A 22850-nucleotide genomic window follows, 5' to 3' on the forward strand; every position below is an offset into this window, starting at 1 on the left:
ACCGCCTCCGGCCATCTGGTGGTGCGGTCAACCATGGTCAGGATGTGTGAAAAACCATGGGAGGGTGGGAGTGGTCCTACCAGGTCCACGTTGATGTGGTCAAAACGTCGCTCCGGAACTGTGAAGGCGGCCAACAGAGCTTTGATGTGGCGCTGTACCTTGGCCTTTTGGAAGACCACACAGGTTTTGGCCCAGTCGCGGACATCCTTATGCATGCCATGCCTTACAAATTTCGCTGACATCAGTTTCTGAGAGGCCTTCATTCCAGGGTGTGACAACCCATGTATGGCATCAAACACTTTGCGGCGCCAGACGACCGGCACGATAGGGCAAGGATCCTGTACGGAGATGTCACACAACAGCATGGTACCTGCCAAATGGAACTTGACGTCGGCCAACTGGAGGCCAGTGATGGCCGTTCGGTAAGCTTGGACTTCCGGGTCTGAGGCTTGGTCCACTGCCAAGCCAGAGTCATTCAGTGGTTCTGCCACAATAGCACCTTTCACAACCTCAGGGTCTCCCAAAGCACTTTACAACCAATTAAGTACTTTTGAAGTACTTTTTTTGAATACAATAATTTGAGAAGTAACTTACTGATGGTCTCGTGGCGATTGGGTTTCCTGCACGTGCTGGGACGATGAGATTGATTCTTTACAAGCCTATTCTTTCCAAATACATTTACGATTTTGGTTACAGCCAAGGCACGGGAGAAATTCCCTTCGCCATCCCTCCCGCCATGTTCAACAGGAAGTAAAATAGCTTTTGAGATGCTGAATGCTGATAGGTGGCTAGAAATTCCAGCAATGCAGCTGTGGCAGCAGAGTGAGGTGGGGACAGAGCTTCAGACCACCATTTCAGTGCAGCGCTGACCCCCTCCACAAATCGCAGGGTCAGCTGGTTGTAGCAGTCAGAGTCACGCAGGCTTTGGTAAATCCATGGTTACACTGGGGGTGGGCATTAGGAGACACATGGGGAAGTGAAAGCACCCTGAATTCTGGGCGGGGGGGTGCAAGAGAAAAAGAAAGACTTGCATTTATATAGCACCTTTCACTGCAGGTGTCACAAAACACTTTACAGCCAATGAAATACTTTTGAAGTAAGTTGTAATGTAGGAAGTGCGGCAGCCAATTTGTGCACAGAAAGATCCCACAAACAGTAATGTGATAATGGCCAGATAATCTGTTTTAGTGATGTTGGTTGAGGGATAAATATTGGCCAGGACACCAGGGAGAACTCCTCTGCTTTTCTTCAAATAGTGCCATGGAATCTTTTACGCACACCTGAAAGAGCAGACGGAGCCTTGATTTAACATCTTACCTGAAAGACGGCACCTTTGACATTGCAGCACTCCCTCAGCACTGCACTGGAGTGCCAGACTTGATTTTGTGCTCAAGTCTCTGGAGTGGAACTTGAATCCACAAACTACTGACCCAGAGGTGAAAGCGCTATCCACTGAGTCACGGTTGACACCTAATCAGAGGTCCATATGCACAGATTCCTGATAGGGGTGACTGGATAGCAATTAGGAACAGAAACAGTTCCCCCAAGAGATTAGTTGAAATTTATTATCAATTCAACTAGCCAGTTCTCACAAATCTGCTGGACAATGGTATATTCTAGTTGTGTCTATTAGAACCATTTTTAGCACATAATCCAAGCTGGCACTTCAGCGCAGTACTGAGGGAGTGTTGTACTGTTGGAGGTGCCATCTTTCAGATGAGACATTAAACCGAGGCTCCGTCTGCCCTCTCAGGTGGACGTAAAAGATCCCACGGCACTATGCAAAGAAGAGCATGAAGGGATAATTACTAGTCCTAGCCCCTTTAGGGCTACCCCGAATCAGGTGTATTCCTCAGACGTTCACTGAAAATGTTACCGTCCTCCAGATAGCACTTTTAATAAGTTTAGCTAGACTGTAATGTTCCGGATATTATGAGGGTCCAGAAAACTCCCTCAGAATTCTGCAACTCCTCACCAAAGAGTGTACAGAGATTGAGTTTACGAGTTTGATACAGAAGTCTTATGTGAGACAATTCTAAAAATATATGGATTTATTAAAGAACCGACATGTAATTTACAGTTGGTGAGTCAATCGCAACATTAACAGTTCCAAAAAGAGAAAGCTTACCATTCTATTATCAGAGATCCTTACTCTCAAATCTTAACTTCGCTACAGTTTTACAGTTCTTAGTTTTATTCAGGATATCCACCAAAATCAAATACCTTTGATCCCCGAGGTACAAAGAGTTGGAGACTTACAGAGCTGCCTCTGAAGCCGAGAATCATCTTGCCCCTTTAAAGAGAGTCTACTATCCCATTTGAGTGTTCAATATTTATACCCTTTTCCAGTGGTATTTCCTTTAAGGTTTTCTGCTGATGTAAGCTAATTAGCTCTAGTCATTTTTCTGCTGAACCCTGCAATTCTTACAGTCACCTCAGCTGGTAGCACTACAGAATTATGTCACTTCTCTCGGTGTTCTAAGTTTACCATAAAAAACGGTGTAACAGCAGGTGCGTTTTACTTGATGTCATTTTTACGAAGGCAGATGTTTGTGCTTCTTTACGAAGTGTAAATTAGAACACCTTGTACAGGGTGAACCATTGTCTTGTTCCCAAAGGTTCAGCCTACTGGAGCCTTTAACCTTCTGTTTCAATAAGGTTATTGATTCAGTGTCAACAACTATCTCATCTCAATAGCCAGAATACATTCACAGCTTTTTCATCGTTAGGTTTCTAGATTTCCAGACCCAGTTTGTCATGTTTTAATAAAGCCAGAATTCTTTCATAGAATGGTGTATTTTTCTGAATAGGTTATATGGCTTATTCCTTCACGAGCAGGGGAATTCTCCCACAGTCCTGGCCAAGAGTTATTCCTCAAACAATGCCTAAAACAGGTTATCTGCTCATTTATTTCATTGCTGTTTGTGGGGGCTTACCGTGCACAATTTGGCTGCCGCATTTCCTACATTACAACAGTGATTACACTTTAAAAGTACTTCATTGGCTGTGAAGCGCTTTGGGACCTGCTGAGGTTGTGAAAGGCGCTATATAAATGCAAGTTCTTTCTTCTTGTGTGTGTGTTGAGCAGCACTTAGAGGAGTAGTGCTTAACAATGATCCCTCTTGCATTGCTGTGCTTTGAAAGTGCTCCTGTATCACTGAGGGGGAACTAGCATTCATTCTCTGAGTTAGAATAAGCGAAACAGCAATCCCCATGACTTTCTGGAGCAGTCAGTTGGTGTCTTGCCAGGGAATTAACAATGTTTGCCTTTGTGAGGAATTTAATAGGCAAGCAATTGGAAAACCTTACTCACGTCTTTCCTGCAATTGTAGAAGGATGGTACCACTGTTTATAAATCTTAAATGTAAGGAGGATACCAAACTGACAGCTTCAGTTGGAAATGTTCCAAATATACTTGGGAGGCAAATGAGGAACCTTCATGCTTGGGAGTTGCTTCCTGAGGTGAGGAAAGATGTTTGGCAAAAGGTTTGACTTTCTCTTTATTTGAATACATCATCATTGCATGATAAAAACGGTTATCGTGCTGCTTATCTCAGTGGAACTGATGTAAGGGTTTTCCCCATGTGCTCACTTCTGGCAGTCAGGGTGCCTCTGCTGTTTTTGACCTATGTGCTCGAAGCTGATACCAGGTGAAGAGGAAAAATGTGTTCGTGCCTACCTGAACAATGAAAATTCAGCTGGAAAGATATAACTATTGGATGTGTGTGTATGTGAAGGATGCATTAAGGCTTAGAATTTATCTGCTGTTTTTGGAGTAATTTCAATAATTTGGTGTGATTAGGGCAAGTAGGTTTTTTGACAACTAGGTAGAAGCCACTTACAGTACATTGGTTTTCCACCTTAAAAGCGATATTTCCCCCCTTTTCTTTCCCCTACATTTCCATGTGCGTTTTGGCCCTTCCCACAATACACCTACCAACTCCTTCCCCTAGATTACACTGAGGGCCAATGGCACTGCAAATCCCAGTTTCCTGCTTTTACACTTTCAGTGCACTTGTGGTAAGTTGGACTGAGAATTATGAAATGCAGCCATCGCCAAGATCAGTTGGACATGGAGATTCCTGGGGAGGTGTGGTCTTGCCTTCTTTGGAGGACAGCACCAGGGTGACCATCGCTCTGAGGGTTCCTCCATGGCGGCTGCAAAGAACACCAGAACTCAACTTATCAATGAAGTGTTCTCATCTGTTTAACACAATCTACCTTTGTCATTGCTGCCATAACTCCTTCTCCCCTGCCGTCACACTAATTAAAAAATCCTTCAGTCTAGTACCCATCCTGGAACAGAATATATTTAACTTCTTTGGCCCTTAATGACTATGCACATCTAAATCATCTGATTGACTAAATCAGTGGACACTCTCCTGTACAACTATAATTGCCAAGAATAATCAAGTGCACATTTTCCTTTTTTATAAGAAACTCAGTGGTGACCATAAGACAAACTATTCTTTCTTGACACTGTGGGTGTGGTGGGGATTCAGGGGCAATGCTGGTTTTACACCCTGGCCAATTTTACTCTCCATTAAAGTCAACATTGGACAAAGTGTAAAACCGGCATTCCAACCGGTCCCGTGGGTTTCCCACCCAGCGAGTTAGGTTCAACGTAAGTCCATTCTGGCTGTCTAAACATTCCTTCCTGTTCTGGTGTTTCTCCTAGGTGCACTCTTTGGGCTAATAATGTAAAAGGTTGTTGGCTGCTCTTGTGCCACAGAAGGTTCATGGGACTGAGGTGGACCTCTGCATGACCCTACCCCGATGGAGGAGATGGTGGTCACCATCGTTGGAGCTGAAACATTCAAAGGTGACGGTATCCTCACACCTAATCCTCCTTATCACATCCCCTCATCCCACAATCTTTTCTGATTTACAAGTTGCAGATGGTGTAAACATGCAGCTCTTGCTTCCCTCCCTGCCCCCCCCCCACTCCTCTCACCACAACCCTACCCTTGTGCCTTTCTCCTTTCAGATATCTAAGAACTGCAACCTGGCCAGGCAGTGGTGGAGGAGCAAGAACTCGAAGAGGAAGAAGGCAGTGATGATGAAGACACCACACCATCACTCGATTTCACACTCGCAGCCACCAGCTCAGGTACTGACACTCCACGTACTTTAGAGGATAACTTAGATGCGGGATCTGCCCATGGTGAGACACCGGGCACAAGTGGCCTGCATCCAGGGCAGGGGGCAAGGGTAGCGCGGATGCCAACTCCTGGACTCTGATGAGCACTTCGATGGGGCGGCTACAGAAGAAGGCTGCTGGGTATGCACAATGAAATGCTTGATGCATTGGCAGACCTGCCAGAAAGCCTGTGTGCCGTGTCAAGGAGCATGGAGGAGTCCGGCACCAACTTGGTGCAGGGCTTTGCGCAGAGCTTGGAGCCCATCCTTTCCAGCATGGAAGTGGTGGCCAACCCCATTAGCACACTTGCAGACCCAATCATGATGCAGAGTCTGATGGCCAATGTCTCAGCTTCCATTGCAGCAAGGGCAGAAGCCACCCAATGTCTGAGTGCTGCAGTGGAAGCTCAGCGCTCTATCATGTAAGCTCAGCTTGCTGCCGCACAAGCTCAGACTGCTGCCACCATGGCTTTGCTTACCGGTGTTCAAAGGGGCTTGCACGGTGCCACTGGGGAGTGGCAGTGGCTCCGTGGAGCATGAACCTGCTGTCCTCTCTCAGCATGACAGCATTCATCCTGCCACTCCGCCAGTGCCCTTGCTGTTGCCTATCTGCCAGCCAGCCCAGACTGCTGCCGCCCATGCCGAGATAGTGGAGTCCGAAGCCAGGCCTTCTAGGCACAGAGCTGCACTAGGTCATCCTGCAAGGCCATTTGCAGTCTCCTCCACTGAAACACAGCAGACTTCCACCAGCCATGTTGAAGCCACTGGGGTAGCACTGCATAGGAGCACTTGGACAGGCAAAGGCACACAGAAGACAAGTACTAAGGGAATGCACAAATGTGATTTAGTTTACGTTTGTATGCAAATGGCATGATATAATTTATAAATTTGGTTTGGGTTGTTTATTTTGTGTTGGATTCTATTTTTGCATTGTGGCCAAGCAGACGCTGTGATTGTCAATAACAGAGGTAAGGTGTGGGAGTGTTGGTGAATGTGGAATTGGGGTTGCGTTTACTGGTATCACAGCCGGATGACTCGGTCATGGACAGCCCGGCCAGAAAGGGGCTGTCTGGGTTGCCTCTTCTTCCTATTCCTCTTCCTCCTGCTCCTCAGCTGGTCGTCGTATAGCTGGTAGCATGGGTTGTGCCTTCATGTCAAGGTTGTGCAACATGCAGCAGACCACCATGAACTTCGACACCCACTCTGCCGAGTACTACAGGGCTCCTCCAGAACGGTCCAGGCAGCGGAAGCGTTGCTTCAGCACACCAATGGTCTGCTCGATGATACTTTGTGCGGCAGCATGGCTTGTGACGTAATAAAACTCACTACGCACTTGGTTTGAGTATAAAGCAAGGCTTTAATCAACTTGTTTCAGAACATGGAGGTCTAGTTGTACTTCACTAGTTCCTTGTCTTACAAAATGTCCCTGGCAAGCTGGGCCCACGCCCGAGTATTTATACTCCTTGGACGGCGCCACCAGCTGGCCGTCCAGCGTTATTTCATGAGTAGTTTCTTGATGAATGATGAGATTTATAACTGCTTGTGTTGTCCGAATACTGGCCACGTGTGCATGGGTTGCACTCCGGAGTCATGTGCCACGTTGTTAACAGATAGCCCTTTTTGGGCAGTTTCCACTCTATGGCTTGTCATGGTGGGACAGTGAACTGCCACAGAATGAAGGTATTATGACTGTTTCCAGGGCACCAGGCATCGACCTGCATGATTCACTTAGTATGGTTGCACACCAGCTGGACATTGAGGGAGTGGAAACCTTTTCAGTTGCGGTACATCTGAGAGTTTACATGAGGCTCCTGCAAAGCGACGCCCGTGCAGTCAATGACACCCTGCACCATGGGGAAGCCTGCAATCCTCGCGAAGCTGTGTGCTCGGTCCACCTGCTGCTCTTTGGCCAGAGAGAAGGAATACAGAGCCTCTGTTACCTCCCTTATGCAACAGTGCATGACAAACTGGGAGATGTTGCAAATATCTCCTACTCCAGTCTGGAAGGAGCCCAATGCATAAAAGGTCATGGCCACTGTGACCTTCACAACCGCTGGCAAAATGGTCCTCGCCCTGCTCTGTGGCTGCAGCAGGTAGTAGATTTCAGGGAGGATGTCCTTGGTGAATTGCAGACATCTGACACACTGTTCCTCGCTGAGGGTCAGGTGAGAGTGTTGCTCCTGGATATTGCTCCCTGAACACCCTAGGCAGATATGGCCTCCCGCTGAGAGCCCTTTTCCCCTTCCTCCTCCTCCCTCTTCCCGCAGCTTGTCCTGCTCTGTGTCGCCTCTGCTTAGTCTCCCTGTCCTGCTGTAGGCCAAGTGGAATGCCTGCTAGTGCACCCATGTCTTGAAGCAAGTGGTCTGTGCAAAATCCTTGAAGTCAGGACAAAGTCCCACTTACTGTAGACTTTAGCAACTTGAAATAACTGTACAAGCCACCCAACACTTCCACAAACTCAGTAATAGCCAGTAGAAATCAATCAGCAACTAGCCTGCAAGCACTTGATGATCCCTTTAAATAGCACTGGTGGGGGTTCCTTCCTGCTGCTGAATGCATGTTCACTGAAGAGAGGGCGTTAGCTGGAGTGTTGAGCTCCAAAATGGCAGCGCTCATGTCAAATCAGCATTGTACGCTGATTGACGTCACGGTCTGCCTACTCTGCATACTTCTGGCGCAAGCTGCCTGCACCCACGCTAATTCCCTAACCAAGATGGCGTCAGGCACGGCCCGCACCAGAGGTGTGCGCGGGCACCACGGACACCATTTTGGTACCAAAACTGCAACTATAGCAGCCAAACAATGGGTGCTACGGAGCCGAATTTTGGGGCCAAGAATTTTATTCCTGAATTACGAATAATTTTACAATGGAGTGGCGTGAATTCACTGGTCACATCCAGAAGTGAAACTCGCAAATGGAGATGACTGCTTAAAATATTTGTCGATCAAAGTTTATATGAGCAGTTAAACTTCCATTCGCTGAAACATAGAAACATAGAAGATAGGAGCAGGAGTAGGCCATTCGGCCCCTCGAGCCTGCTCCGCCATTTAATGAGATCGTGGCTGATCATCCAAATTCAGTACCTTGTTCCTGCCTTCTCTCCATAGCCCTTGATCCCTTTAGCCTCAAGAAATATATCCAACTCCTTCTTGAATATATTTAATGAATTGGCCTCAACTGCCCTGTGTAGGGGGTTTTGGTTTGGGGTTTTTGTCTGGCCAGCCAGTCAGTCGTGTGCCTGAGCTGTCCCAGCCCTGTGCGGTTCGAATCGCTTCCCCCTTTTTAGTTCTGAGCACCGGACTTATTTATGAGTCGCGATATAGACAAACGAGACCAGTGGTTCGGTGCAAAGAAAACCAATGTTTATTAAAATAGAGAAATAATTATTATACAGAGAAAATCACTATGGATGCAACACAATTACACTTAGCGGGGGAGGAGAAATGGACACATCGAGGGAAAATGACTAAAATGACAATTTTAGCAATCCCCTTAACTCCCACCCTTTACACTTATCTAGGTTGTCTTGTGATGGGCCAGAAAATTGATGCTCACCAGTCTAGGATGTTGAAATGCCTGCTCCGTGCCCTGTTGCCTGTCGATGTTTTTAGGTTTTTACCGCCCCAGGGCAGAGATACCCAGTATTTCAAATGTAACTGCGGGTGTCCTACTTCCCTGGACGGGCTCTTCGTTGACGATCCTCTCGCTGGGTTGATGATGCGGCAGGGCACTGGAGGCGAGGCGAGAGAGAGAGAGAGAGATGGCTTCCCGAGGGACTAGTTATACCCTTCCTGGTAGCCCTTATCTCTCGCCAGATCAGCTTACTTCTTTGTCTGACCTGGACATGTTGAAGCTTATATAAAGGAAACCGATCTGGGCCCATCGACCTGGATGGCCGGTTAATCGGTTTTAAACGTCTCATCAGTGTTCCCCTTTGTCCAACTGGTTTCGTGATGGGGCCATTCCAGTTTGAATGCCCCGTTGATCGTTTGCAAACAGCGCTGATGTCCTCTAACGAAGGTCTGAATGCAGCTATTACATATTGACTGTCTGTGCAAATGACCTTGATGGGTTTTAATCAGAGGCCCGAATGCCACTGGGTTTGCTTCTCATGCATAAATGCAGAAGGTCTGTCTGCATTCGAATTTCCGTCTTTGTCAGCCCAAAACTGAAACTTACAGGCCTTGGCCATGAGGTTGACTGCAGCCATCTTGTTGAGCCCTGGAGCCCTGGATTTTAAACTCTGTCCAGCCAGGGTGTCTTCAATAAGCCAAAAGTAAATCTTCAGGGGAGACATGAAATTTGCAAATCCTTTCACCTGTGTGGCAGAGAATTCCACAGGGTGAAGAAATTCCTCCTCATCTCAGTCCTAAATGGCTTACCCCTTGTCCTTAGACTGTGACCCCTGGTTCTGGACTTCCCGCCATCGGTCTAGTCCTGTTAGAATTTTATGTTTCAATGAGATCCCCTCTCATTCTTCTAAACTCTAGCGAATATAAGCCATGGGGGAGGGGTGGGGTGAGAGAGCGGGAGGGGAGGGAAGTGAGAATGGGGGAGGGGGAGGGGAGGGGGGGGAGAACCTCCCATGGCGCCAGATGGTGACGGTGCCGTCGCTTCAGCTCTTAAATCGGTGCTGAGTGCTGGGTTTGCTGCTATGCTCGCTGTAGCTAATTAGGAAACCAGGAAATTTGGAGTAACGGCGAGATCGGCAGCTAGACGGTGAGATAAATGGTACACGCCATCAATCTCGCCTTTGCTTGAAGATCAGGGTCACTAATTTTGGCTACACAATTGACTAAGCCAACACTTTAAACTATAATTAGTGTTACTCATCCACGACATTGCACAATCCTTGTTTCTAGTGCAAGAAATAGTAGAAGCAGCAGAAGTGTCTGCACAAGCTTCTTGAAGAACTTTGACCCTGAGCCAAAAGAGGAAATTGGCTGCTGTATTTTTACCAAGAAATAAAAAGGAGGGGGACAAAACAGCAGAGACAGGATCGGTTAATGTTTCCTATAGGTGTCGTATTTGACCCCGAGATGAGCTTCTGACCACATTCTTGCTCCGTCACCAAGACCGCCTACCTCCACCTCCGTAACATTGCCCGAGTCCGCTCCTGCCTCAGCTCATCTGCTGCTGAAACGCTCATCCATGCCTTTGTTACCTCTAGACTTGATTATTTCAATGCTCTCCTGACCAGCCTCCATCTCCCACCCTCCATAAACTTGAGCTCATCCATCACTCTGTTGCCCGTATCCTAACTCGCACCAAATCCCAGTCATCCATCACCCCAGTGCCCGCTGACCTACATTGGCTCCTGGTCTGGCAACATCTCATTTTTAAAATCTCATCCTTGTTTTCAAATCCCTCCATGGCCTTGCCCCTCCCCTCCCTATCTCTGCAACCCTCTGAGATATCTGCGCTCCTCCAGTTCTGGCCTCTTGCACATTCTGGATTTGGCAGCTGCGCCTACAGCTGCCTTGGCCCTAAGATCTGGAATTCCCTCCCTAAACCTCTCTAACCCTCTTTTTTTTAAGACGCTCCTACATTTTTCTGTCCTAATATCTCCATATGTTACTCGGTGTCAAATTTTGTTTGATAACGCTCCTGTGATGTTCTTTTAGACATTTTACTACATTAAAGGTGCTATATAAATGCATGTTGTTGTTGCTGCTGCTGCTGAGGATTCTTCATCAGAACTGGCAGCTCATCATCTTCTTTTCTCCTTGACCATAACCCCACTACTAGACACCAAATGATCCTTTCTCAAACACCCACTGAGCTTGTGAATTACTTCTCTTTCAGCTGTTGCTCAGTTGGTAGCACGCTCACTTCTGAGTCAGAAGGTTGTGGGTTCAAACCCCACGCCAGGGACTTGAGCCCATAAAGACAGACTGACACTCCAGTGGCGTGCTGCACTGTCAGAGGTGCCGTCTTTCAGTTGAGACGTTAAACTGAGGCCCTGTCTGCCCTCTCAGGTGGATGTAAAAGATCCCATGGCACTATTTCGAAGAAGAGCTGGGGAGTTATCCCCGGTGTCTTGGCCAATATATCTCCCTCAACTAAAATAACAAAAACAGGTTATCTGGTCATTATCACATTGCTGTTTGTGGGAGCTTGCTGTGTGCAAATTGGCTGCTGCATTACAACAGTGACTACACTTCCAAAGTTCTTCATTGGCTGTAAAGGGCTTTGAGACATCTGGTGGTTGTGAAAGGTGCTATATAAAGGCAAGTCTTTCTTTCTTTTTCCTGCTCCCCACTGCCTCCAATCTCCTCATCTCTCATGTCCCCCTCACCACAACCCTGCATTACCGGTTTCTACTTTCTCCCTTATATTTACCCACCGGACTAGACCTGGCAGATCCATTCTTTCAGCTTTCACCTGTCTCATGAGTATGGTCGTGTAGTGCTCACGTTACTGGACTAGTGATCCAAAGGCCTGGACTATGAGGACACGAGTTAGGCAGTTGCCTCGGCTGCCTAAAAAACCGGGCCTAGTTAAAATGACGATGAGCTGGAATGGCGCAGTACGTTTTCGGAGGCAATTTTAACTGCACGGTTTCCCCCCGTTCGTGCCAGGCAGGGTGGATTAAAATACCACCCGCCCCACCATGCGTGGACAGCAACTATTTTACCTGCTTTAATGGCTCATTATTACAACAACAGTAAATTAATCCATGAGCCAGATACATCAATTGGCATCATTTGAGGAGGTTAAATAAATTGACTAGTTCCTGTTTCATTTCCTCATACTTTTTTTTTACCACAGATGTTTCATGCTCTTCTGTCCTGTCCACTGAAGTCAAGGAAACAAAATAATAATGGAAATCTGGAGAGTTCAAATGCTCAGTTCTTTGCAAATATTGAATTTGCATGAGCATTTTCAATATTAGTCAAATATAAAACTGGAAAGAGAAATGTCCATGCCTTGTAAAGTTTACAGCACTCCCACCTACCTACTCAACAGAAAGCTTTAGGTTGAATATTTTACTTCTTTGTCTGTCACAAAATCCACGACTGCAGTGAACAATGTTTCTCAAAATTATCCGAGCACAACTTTATTTTTTCCAAGGCCAAATTGCAGCTCCAATATCCATTCTCAGCAGGTAGGGTTCAATCTTGAACTAGAATCCTGCATCTTAGTTATCTATGTTTAGTATGGGCCCTATTATCTCTTCGCATCCATGTAGCTGTTGTTTTTAACAAGAGGTGCCAGATGCCATACACCTACTTTTTATAGAAAATAAGTAATTCTAACACCTGTCATCTCCCTGACTAATAAACACATCAATCTAATTCAGTTGGACCATATCACATATATATTCAGGACATTGCACTGAGCGATTCCAGGGAATACAGAATAATATTTAATATTTAATATTTGCTCCTGTAGGAGAATGCTCCAAAGTTTTTCAGGAAGCATGAGTTCTCTGTATTTTTATAAGTGTCAGTCTCCAGGCCAATTTAATGCGTACTTGTCTTTAGGTTGCTTGACTTTGTTTCTCCGAGATTGACAACATTGGGCAGACTATGCTGTCAGACTGCCCTGCATTCCTTTCCCAAAAGAAATATGTTATATTTCGGGGTTCTCTTTAGGTGTGGCGGTTGGGGCCTGCCGTACCCCGGACGTGGTGGAAGACTTCACCTGCGTTGGGTTTTCAGTCTTCACATGTCCGCTGATGCGGTCGGGTGCGTATTTGGATTTATCGGGTAAGTACCCAATTTCCTTTGGTTAGGTATAGGTTTTAGAGTCTTTTGCATTAAATCTTACCCAGGGGTAAGTCAGGCTAGCTTGTAGAGTGGAAACAAACTTGCGAATCTTCGGTTTTTTCCAGGTTGGTTTCTTGTTGGTCGCGGTGGCCCAATATTACCGAGTTGTTGGTAATATTGTTAGTTGTTGGTTTCTTGGGGCCTTTGGTTGCCGCGATTCCTTTCTCCTTCCGTTTCGTTCTCCTTTCCTCAAGTCTCCAATTCTCCGACTGTGTGCGGTGATGATGATGATGAGTAGTACTCTTCTGAACCGAACTGAACTGGACCCCACTCCTTCTGAACCATACTTTCTGAACTGCTCTCCTTTCAACTACGCCTTTCAACTGTTTAACTGATTTTCTGTGTAAAAGCAGTCCTCAATTATACTGTTTTGAGGCCTTGCTTACCTGCCCGCCAATTCTCCTCTGGCCCATTGTTAATTTTGGCGGGCTCGTTAACTTTAATAGTTTTTAAATTCTTATCGAGTTTTGGGCTGGTCCCATCTATGTTTAATTTACTTTTAACCAGTTTCAGGGTTGCTTCGAAATCAGTTTAAGTGTGTGAAGTGGTTTCGGATGCTTCTCTGAGTGGTTAATCTGTTGTTCACTTGTCTTCTCCTGCTGGGGGCCATGGTCTCTTTTGTTGATCAGTGGCATGTACTGTATTATTCATGTACTTGATGGCCCTGTAGTTTTTTGGCAGGAACTGTCCTTCTGTAGGCCTATTGTCTTTATGTGGAATGACTGAGACGGTCCAGAACATTCCCAGACAATCTGGCCTGTGCCAAATACTCAAACTGTTTGTTTTACAGTGCCAAACCCAACTCCTTATGTCGCAGCTTCCCAGAGGCCTGGACATGCCTTTTTAAAATAGCCAAAATCCTGGGGTTTTGATTTTTAAGCCCCTTTTGGCCCAATATTCTTTAAAACAGTCCAAAATCTCTTCTTTCTTGGTTTGGGGGGGGAATCTGTAGAATTTTGCAAGCCTTACACGCCGATGACTGTTGAAATCTTTGCTTGGCTGAAGCTCATTTCAACTGTGGCCTGCAATGATACTTCTTTGGTTATAACAATCCAAGACAACTCATTTCATCTTTACCCACAGTTGAAAACTTCCCCATGTAATTTCAAAAATCATGGGTAGTATTCAGACAAACTTGAATTGATCAGACAGCCCCACCAAAAAAGCAAGGCGGTCTCCCCTTGAAAATAAAGGGTGGCTCTAGTCAGTATTTTTTTTACTGTCTCTCTTCCTCTGCACAGATGAAATAACTTTTTAAGAATGTAACTAATTGAAGTCTATTTGAAGTTTGCAATATTGTCATGTAAAAAGATTTACATAAAATTTGCATAATGGAACTTAATTTCTGCTTTGAAAAATTGCATATAAAGCTCACTGGCCCAGATATTGCGGTTCTAATGATGACAAAACTGTCAGCATTCGCCGTCATTACAACTGTGAAACTGACAGCAACTTCTGGCGTCTGTACATGCGCAGTGAAATGCACAAATCCAGAAGTTGCTGTCCGTGATTTCCTGCTCCTCCACAGAGTGTGCTGTTAAAGATCCCCCCGCAGACAGCAATCTTTGAGAAATCACTGAACTGATGAGAACTTCCCTTTTCATGTTTAATATCGCTGTTAAAAACCCCTGAAAAAGTTAAGTCTTGTTCAATGAGGTGTAACTGGGCTTTTAACAGCATAATTAGTCATAATTATTGCTGAACAACCTCTCTGGCCCTGAAAAAGTATTTTTTTATTTGTGGAATGTCAAATTTTTCCATGATAAAAATGCCATATTTTTTCTTATTGCTTAAAAGTTTGTTTATGATATTTTAGATTCTACCATAATCCCATGTGTATGTCCCAATCTTTATTTCGCTCTAAGTTTTAAAAAAAAAGTGAAGGCCAATCAGAGCATTTTACTTCCTGGTTTGCTGTCTGAGAATTTTTAATGTGATTGGCTGCTTAGCCTGCTTGATAACATCACTGTGGCTGGATGCTGGAGATACCCCAGAATCAAATTAACATTGGGAAAGATGAAATCGACACCACAGAGATCGTTAGATAATTATTTCAGGAAAAATACTTGGGAACTGAGTGTGGGTCATCTGGTATAGTGTGATATTGTTGATATGTGGTATGATTCTATTGGCAGTAATCTCTTTCACAGTAATTGCCACGACTTTGTATTGATCTCCAATATTATATACACAGTTCTGATAGAATAGCACACTGACTGTAAAAAAAAAATTGTGTGCGTGGGGTGGGGGGTGGGGCTTGGGGAAGAACGTATTCATGCTAAAAACCTTTTAAGAAACACAAACATTTAGGGTAATAATACAAATATAGTTTTAAGTTTTGCCTTCCTGCTTTTTCTTCTTCCTCTATTGAAAGACAAGATAAATGGGAGGAGCTTTCCCAGTAGTGCAATTTATAAATGCAGTTCCCAGTGCTTACAGCGGACGCATTTGTCTGAATGCTATTTTCCCGTTATACATGATGGCCGGTATAACGTGTTAGCGCTTTCACCCAGTTGTTTCCAGCTCCACTCTGACCTGCCGCTTTATTTAAACTGCAGATAATGCTTAGTATAAACTGTAACACCGCACTACTTAAAGTGAATTAGAGGAGTTTAATTACACAAAAGATTATTTACTCGGTTACTTACCAAAGCAAAATACTGCGGATGCTGGAAATCTGACTTGCTTGTGTTTGTTCCCACTCAGTGCACCCTAACGAGGTGTGAACTAGTGAGTAAGCACCACTGCTTCCGCCCGAAATAAACGGAGCACAAAAGACGCAATAACCGACCACTTTGAAATTCACGTTAATGCAAATGGTTAATGATTATCCCTTTCTGGCCAATATAGCTGGCTGAGAATGTAAGTTGTGACAAGGATGCAAGGAGGCTTCAAGGGGATATAGACAAACTAAGTGAGGGGGCAAGAATATGGAAAATGTAATATAATGTGGAGAAATGTGAAGTTATCCACTTTGGTAGGAAAAATAGAAAAGCAGAGTACTTTTTAAATGGTGAGAGATTGGGAAATGTTGGTGTTCAGAGGGACCTGGGTGTCCTTGTACATGAATCACTGAAAGATAACAGCAAGGTACAGCAAGCAATTAGGAAAGCAAATGGTATGTTAGCCTTTATTACAAGAGGTTTTGTGTATAAGAGTAAATACATCTTACTGCAATTATATAGGACCCTGGTGAGACCACACCTAGAGTGTTGTGTACAGTTTTGGTCTCATTACCTAGGCAAGGATATACTTGCCATAGAAGGAGTGCAACGAAGGTTCACCAGACAGTTTAGAAGAATGAGAGGTGATCTCATTGAAACATACAAAATTCTGACAGGGTAGATGCAGGGAGGATGTTTCTCCTGGCTGGGGAGTCTAGAACATGGGGTCACAGTCTCAGAATAAGGGGTCGGACATTTAGGACTGAGATGAGGAGTGTAGTGTATGTGCCTTTAAGAGCCCCAGGTGTGCTGTAATGCCGGTAATGGCCACTCGGGCTATATAAGCCTGTATATTGTGTATATCCGTTAGAACCCCCCCCCAGACTTTGCTTAGTAAACACCTATGAACCAACTCCTGTCTTCAGTGTCTTTATCAACACACGGGCACTACAGTGGCGACGAAGTGGAAACGGACTTACCTGCAATTCGGCAGCACCTCAAGGACATTGATTCCTCGGGCATCCAGAAGACTCAAGAAAGTGAGAGAAGCTGTGGTTTCACCAGCTGGCCAAGCTGGTGGCAGGTACTGCGTTAATCCTTCCTGGGCGTCAGGCTGGGGCTCCAGCGGCTGGCTCTACAGCTGAGACAGGCAGCGAAATCGGAGGCAAGCAATAACGGACTGGGAGGGAGCACTCGGGAGACGGCCGGCGCGGCAAGCAGGTCAGCGTTCAGACCTGAAGAGAAAGTCCGGCGGGAACGAGTCTCCAACTGTAAATAATTTTTTTTTTTAAAGAACGGAAACCGCGGGAAACAGTGTTGTCATTGGCAGCAGCGGCGGGAAAGCACGGGAAGCACCATATCTTTGCTGCAGAAAAGAAAGAAAAGCGCGGGAAGCGCCATATCTTTTCTGAAATGCCTAAATCTGGCAAAATTGATGCTTTTGATAGCGAAATAGAGGATTGGACCACATACGTGGAAAGAGTAGAGGTATATTGCACTGCAAATGGAATAGAAGATGAAAAAAAAGCTTCAGTACTACTGAACCTAATGGGCGCAAAGGCATACGGGCTGTTACGAAATTTAATCACTCCAGCCAAACCAAAGGACAAGAATTTTAAAGAAATTGTTGATACCCTGCAGGAGCACTTAAACCCAACACCGCTGCTGATAGCGGAATGATTCAAATTCTTCAAGAGAAATCAACACAAGAATGAAAGTAACGCTGATTACCTAACCGAATTAAGAAAGCTATCAAAGTACTGCCAATTTGGGGCAGGACTAACAGATTATCTTTGAGACAAATTCGTTTGCGGTCTCTTAAGTGAAGGAACACAAAAAAGGCTGCTTTCTGAAAAAGATTTAACATTGGACAAAGCTTTCAGTATGGCTGTATCATACGAAGCAGCAGCAAGAGGAGCTGCAGAGATACAACAAAAGACACAGGACTTCAGCACCCATGAAATGACACAGGGTTTCGAAAGATGTTATCGCTGCGGCAGTTCCACCCATAACCAGAGGGACTGCTGGTTCAAGGACAAAGCATGCAGGCAATGCGGAAAGATTGGACACATTGCACGGGTATGCCGATCTGGACAAAATAAATCCACAGACAGAAAAAAAAATCAATAAAGGAAAGTACAGGAAGGTACAAATGATGACGGACAGTAGCTCCGAAGACCAGAAGAGTGATAGCGACTCCGAAAACAAGAGACTAAGCTGTCTCAAATTACATAATGTAATTGCCGAAGATGATTGCCAAACCATTTGGGTTACACTCACGATAGCAGGGTCCCCAGTTAAAATGGAGCTAGATAGAGGATCAGCTCTAACCGTAATAAATCGACGGGATTACGAGAGGCTATTTTCGCATATACCTCTAAAAGACACATCCATTATCTTAAAAACATATACGGGGCAGAAAGTATACCCCAAAGGAAAAATAAGGGTGCCTGTTGTATACAACGGCAAAGAAATACAAAAGTTATATTTATACATTCTACAAGATGGTGGTCCACCGTTGTTGGGACGTGAATGGATCAGAAAGATACGTTTAGACTGGCACTCCATTCAGGCACTGACGGTGACCAGTAAGAAAGAAAACAATGATGACATCATACCTGAACGATTAAAAGACATCTTGGCCAACGCCAAAGAAGTGTTTCAAGAGAAACTAGGAACCTTGAAAGGCATCACCGCCTCAATAAAAGTGGAAGATGCAGCAATTCCCAAATTTTTTAAGACAAGACCGGTGCCATATGCAATTCGTCCAGCAGTTGAGGCAGAGCTGGAGAATTTGGAAAAGGCAGGCGTATTATCCAAAATAGATTGGAGCGAGTGGGCAACACCCATCGTTCCAGTCATGAAAAAAGCATTGAATAATGATAAATCTGAAGAACAGAGAAAAATTCGGATCTGTGGAGACTTCAAGGTGACTGTAAACCCGGTCCTTCACACAGTACAGTATCCTCTTCCGAGGATAGAAGATATTTTCGCCTCACTATCCGGAGGGAAACGTTTCACCAAAATTGACTTGGCACAGGCATATCTACAGATGGAGGTTGAGGAGGCCTCTAAAAAGTATCTCACGATAAACACACACAAAGGCCTGTACCAGTACAATCGACTGGTTTTTGGAGTAGCATCAGCTCCAGCTATCTGGCAAAGAGCTATGGAGCAAGTCCTGCAAGGGATTCCGGGAACTCAATGCTACCTAGACGACATCCTTGTAACAGGAGAAAACGACAACGAGCACCTTGCCAATTTGGAGTAGGTGCTCACTAGGCTGAGAGAACGGGGCCTACGAGCAAATCGCCCCAAGTGCGAATTTTTCCAAAATCAGATATCATATTGTGGCCACATAATTAATAAGGAAGGGTTGCATAAGTCACCTGAAAAAATTGAAGCGGTCATAAAAGCCTCAGCACCTGAAAATGTTTCAAAATTAAGGTCGTTCCTGGGATTAATAAATTACTATCATAAATTTTTACTGAATTTATCAACTCTTCTACACCCTCTTAATGAACTTCTACAAACAGGAGTGATTTGGAAATGGAACGAAGACTGTAAACGTGCCTTCCATAAATGCAAAGACTTAATCACATCCGAAGAAGTTTTGGCTCATTACAACCCATCACTGCCAATCAGACTGACGTGCGATGCATCCCCTTACGGCATAGGAGCAGTATTATCCCATAAATTCCCTGATGGCTCAGAACAGCCGATAGCTTTTGCGTCACGCTCATTAAACTCAGCTGAGCGTAACTATGCCCAAATCGACAGGGAAGCACTCAGCCTGGTATGGGGAGTGAAGAAATTCAACCATTACCTACACGGACAAAAATTTACCTTGTTGACTGACCATCAACCCCTCATCTCCATATTCAACCCTAAAAAGCGTGTTCCCATTATGACAGCGCAAAGGCTACAGAGGTGGTCCCTTTTTCTAGGGGCACACCAATACAACATAGAATACAAAGGATCAAAACAGCATGGGAATGCTGACGGTTTATCGCGCCTACTGTTGCCAACGGTAGAAGAGGCACCTACAGTAGACCCAGTAGAGATGTTCCACTCTACCATAGTGGAATTTCTACCAGTAACAAATTCTGCCATTGAAAGGGAGACGAGAAATGACCCGACTCTCTCACTGGTCTACGATTTAACAGTGAAGGGATGGCCAGCACATGGCGAACCACTGTTGCCAGCATTCTCGCAAAGAAGAGAACAGCTGTCAGTGTGCCGAGGAACCTTGATGTGTGGATCCAGAGTGGTGATTCCACCCAAACTCCAGGATAAAGTGCTAAAGGAGCTTCACGAGGGGCATCTGGGTGGAGTGAAAATGAAGAACCTAGCTAGGGCGTTTGTATGGTGGCCAGGTAGCGATGGAGGCATCGAAGAGATGACCAAGAGCTGCCTAGGATGCCAGAAGGTCCAAAACGCTCCACCACAAGCCCCTCTACATCCATGGGAGTGGCCCTCATCTCCCTGGCAAAGGGTGCACATCGACTTTGCTGGTCCATTTATGGACTCAATGTTCTTAATCGCGGTTGATGCACACTCCAAGTGGCCGGAGGTAATAAAGATGTCCTCCACCACCACGGAAAAAACCATCACAGTATTAAGGACCATATTTGCCAGGAATGGGCTGCCGGAACAGATATGTTCTGATAATGGACCGCAATTTGTGTCTGAAGAATTCAGAAAGTTCTTAAAAAACAATGGGGTTAAGCACTACACGTCCGCCCCATACCATCCCGCCACCAATGGATTGGCTGAAAGGTTTGTCCAGACCTTCAAGAAGGCCATAAAGGCCATGGGTAATGAAGACATAAAACTTCAGCACAAGGTGGATAACTTCTTATTCGCATACAGGAATGCAACACATATGGTTACCAACCAAACTCCCGCCATGATGTTCTTCAATAGAAACCTAAGATGCCGGCTGGATTTGGTCAAGCCCAACATCAGAAGGGATGTGGAGAACCGGCAGTTTCAAGGCATGAATGAAAGACCAACTAGAACCTTCCAGATAGGTCAACAAGTTTTGGCCCGGGACTACCGTACCGAGAAATGGCAGCCTGGAACTATCTGCACACGACTAGGGCCACTGATGTATACCGTGGACATCGGAGAAAGCATAATAAGGCGGCATGCTGACCAAATCATAAAGTCATCCGAAAAAGGACAACCTACACCACAACTCTATACGTCTAACGATGAAGTAGAGATACCCATATCTACCTCCGATCCGGTGATACTGGAACCCGATGAACCCGACACTGGCATTCAAGCCGAATCAGCCTTGCCAAAAGAACCTACTACACCACCAGAAACTACTACACCCCCGAGGCGTTATCCGGACCGAGTCAGGAAGCCTCCTGAGAGACTGACTTATAGTTAATTAACTACAGCAATGTGTATATTATTTTTATTATAACATGTAATTAATAATTACTTAAAATATGATGTGCTGATTAGCTAAAAGGGGAGGAATTGTAGTGTATGTGCCTTTAAGAGCCCCAGGTGTGCTGTAATGCCGGTAATGGCCACTCGGGCTAAGCCTGTATATTGTGTATATCCGTTAGAACCCCCCCCCAGACTTTGCTTAGTAAACACCTATGACCAACTCCTGTCTTCAGTGTCTTTATCAACACACGGACACTACAAGGAGATATTTCTTCACTCAGAGGGTGGTGAATCTTTGGAATTCTCTACCCCAGAGGGCTGTGGAGGCTCAGTCACTGAGTATATTCAAGATAGAGATTGATAGATTTTGGGATATTAACGGAATCAAGGGATATGGGGATAGTGCAGGAAAGTGGAGATGAGGTAGAAGATCAGCCATGAGTTTATTGAATGGCGGAACAGGCTCGAGGGGCCGAATGGCCTACCCCTGCTTCTATTTCTTATGTTCTTATAAGCGACTGCCAATTTTAAACGTGGACGTTTTAAGTGGTGGGGACTATACAGTGGTATGCTTTTGAGAAGTAGCGAACAGAAAAGTCTTTGCTTTGTGCTATTGGGTGGGAGTAAGTGCATAATAATCAACACCCACAAGTTCGAGAGGAAAAATTAGCCAGAGGATATGCAACGGCTCCATCTGTAAAGTATTTATTTGCGTGATGGACGCTGAATGAGGACAAGGGTCGGGCCTAGCAATGATTTCCCACCCTCAATGCTGATTAACTAGCTTGCTACCACTCACTGGGGGTAATTTTCAGTTTTTGCGATAGTGATAGTGAATCGGAGTCAATGGAAATAAAAATGGCTGTCACCCATTTTACACCCTCGCACAAAATCAAAATGACCCCTATTGTCAGGGGTTGCACAGTGAGGGATGGCATTTTGAGCTTTCCATTGAAGCCTAATTCTTCCATGTTTCCTGATCTATGAGTGTGCTGCTGTCTGTAGCTTATTTATTATTGTTGCATCAATTATAGTACAGAGAGGGTCCAATGACCCCCCAAATTTCCAGGTTCCATTTCCCACACCAGCTACTTCTTGTGAATTATAGGCTCATTAATCACTCTCTGGGCCCCGATATTTACGGGGAGGGTGCAGGGGAGGCCAAAGAAACCAGCGTGGTCGGGGACGCGGAGGTCCTGCCCTTTTTGTTTTCCTTCCATTTCCCGCCCGGCAGCTGGCCAAATGGACAGCCTTGGCCGGCTGGCGGGCAGGAAAACCAGCGGGAGGAGGCCGCAGCCGGGGACCCTTGGGGGCCGTCCTCGGTAATTGGGAGAGGGGGAAGGTCATTGATCGGGGTTTGGAGGGGGAAGGGGGGGGAGAGAGAGAGAGAGAAAGGCCATCGTGGGGGGGCGGGGGTGGTGGGTGGTGTGAAAGACTGGCTGTGATCGGCAGAGAGGAGGCCGAAGGCTTCCTTGAGAAACCGGTGGGGGGTGGAGAATTGCTGCTTCTCCTGGTCCACAAGGAGTGCTGTAAAAGGTACTTACATTGTGGAGCCGACAGCTCCTGCCTCCCTTTCACTGCAGGGTTTCCTGACCCCTGGGGGAACCCGCGCAGCAACTGCAAAATTTAAATCTGGCTCCGAGTTGCATTGTGGGAGCTTGATTTAAATATGTTAATGAAGTGTCCCACCTCTCCACGGCGGGACACTCGTATGCCGCGAAACCTTCCGCCGTAAAAATGGCAATGGGCATGTGCACGGAGGGTTAGGGACACGTTACCTCACAGCGCCAGGGACCCGGGTTCGAATCTGGCCTCGGGTGACTCTCTGTGTGGAGTTTGCACATTCTCCCCGTGTTTGCGTGGGTTTCC

The sequence above is a fragment of the Somniosus microcephalus genome, chromosome 20, assembly GCF_052327205.1.
Source record: "Somniosus microcephalus isolate GS21.2 chromosome 20, FLI_Smic_1.0, whole genome shotgun sequence".
Lineage (NCBI taxonomy): Eukaryota > Metazoa > Chordata > Chondrichthyes > Squaliformes > Somniosidae > Somniosus > Somniosus microcephalus.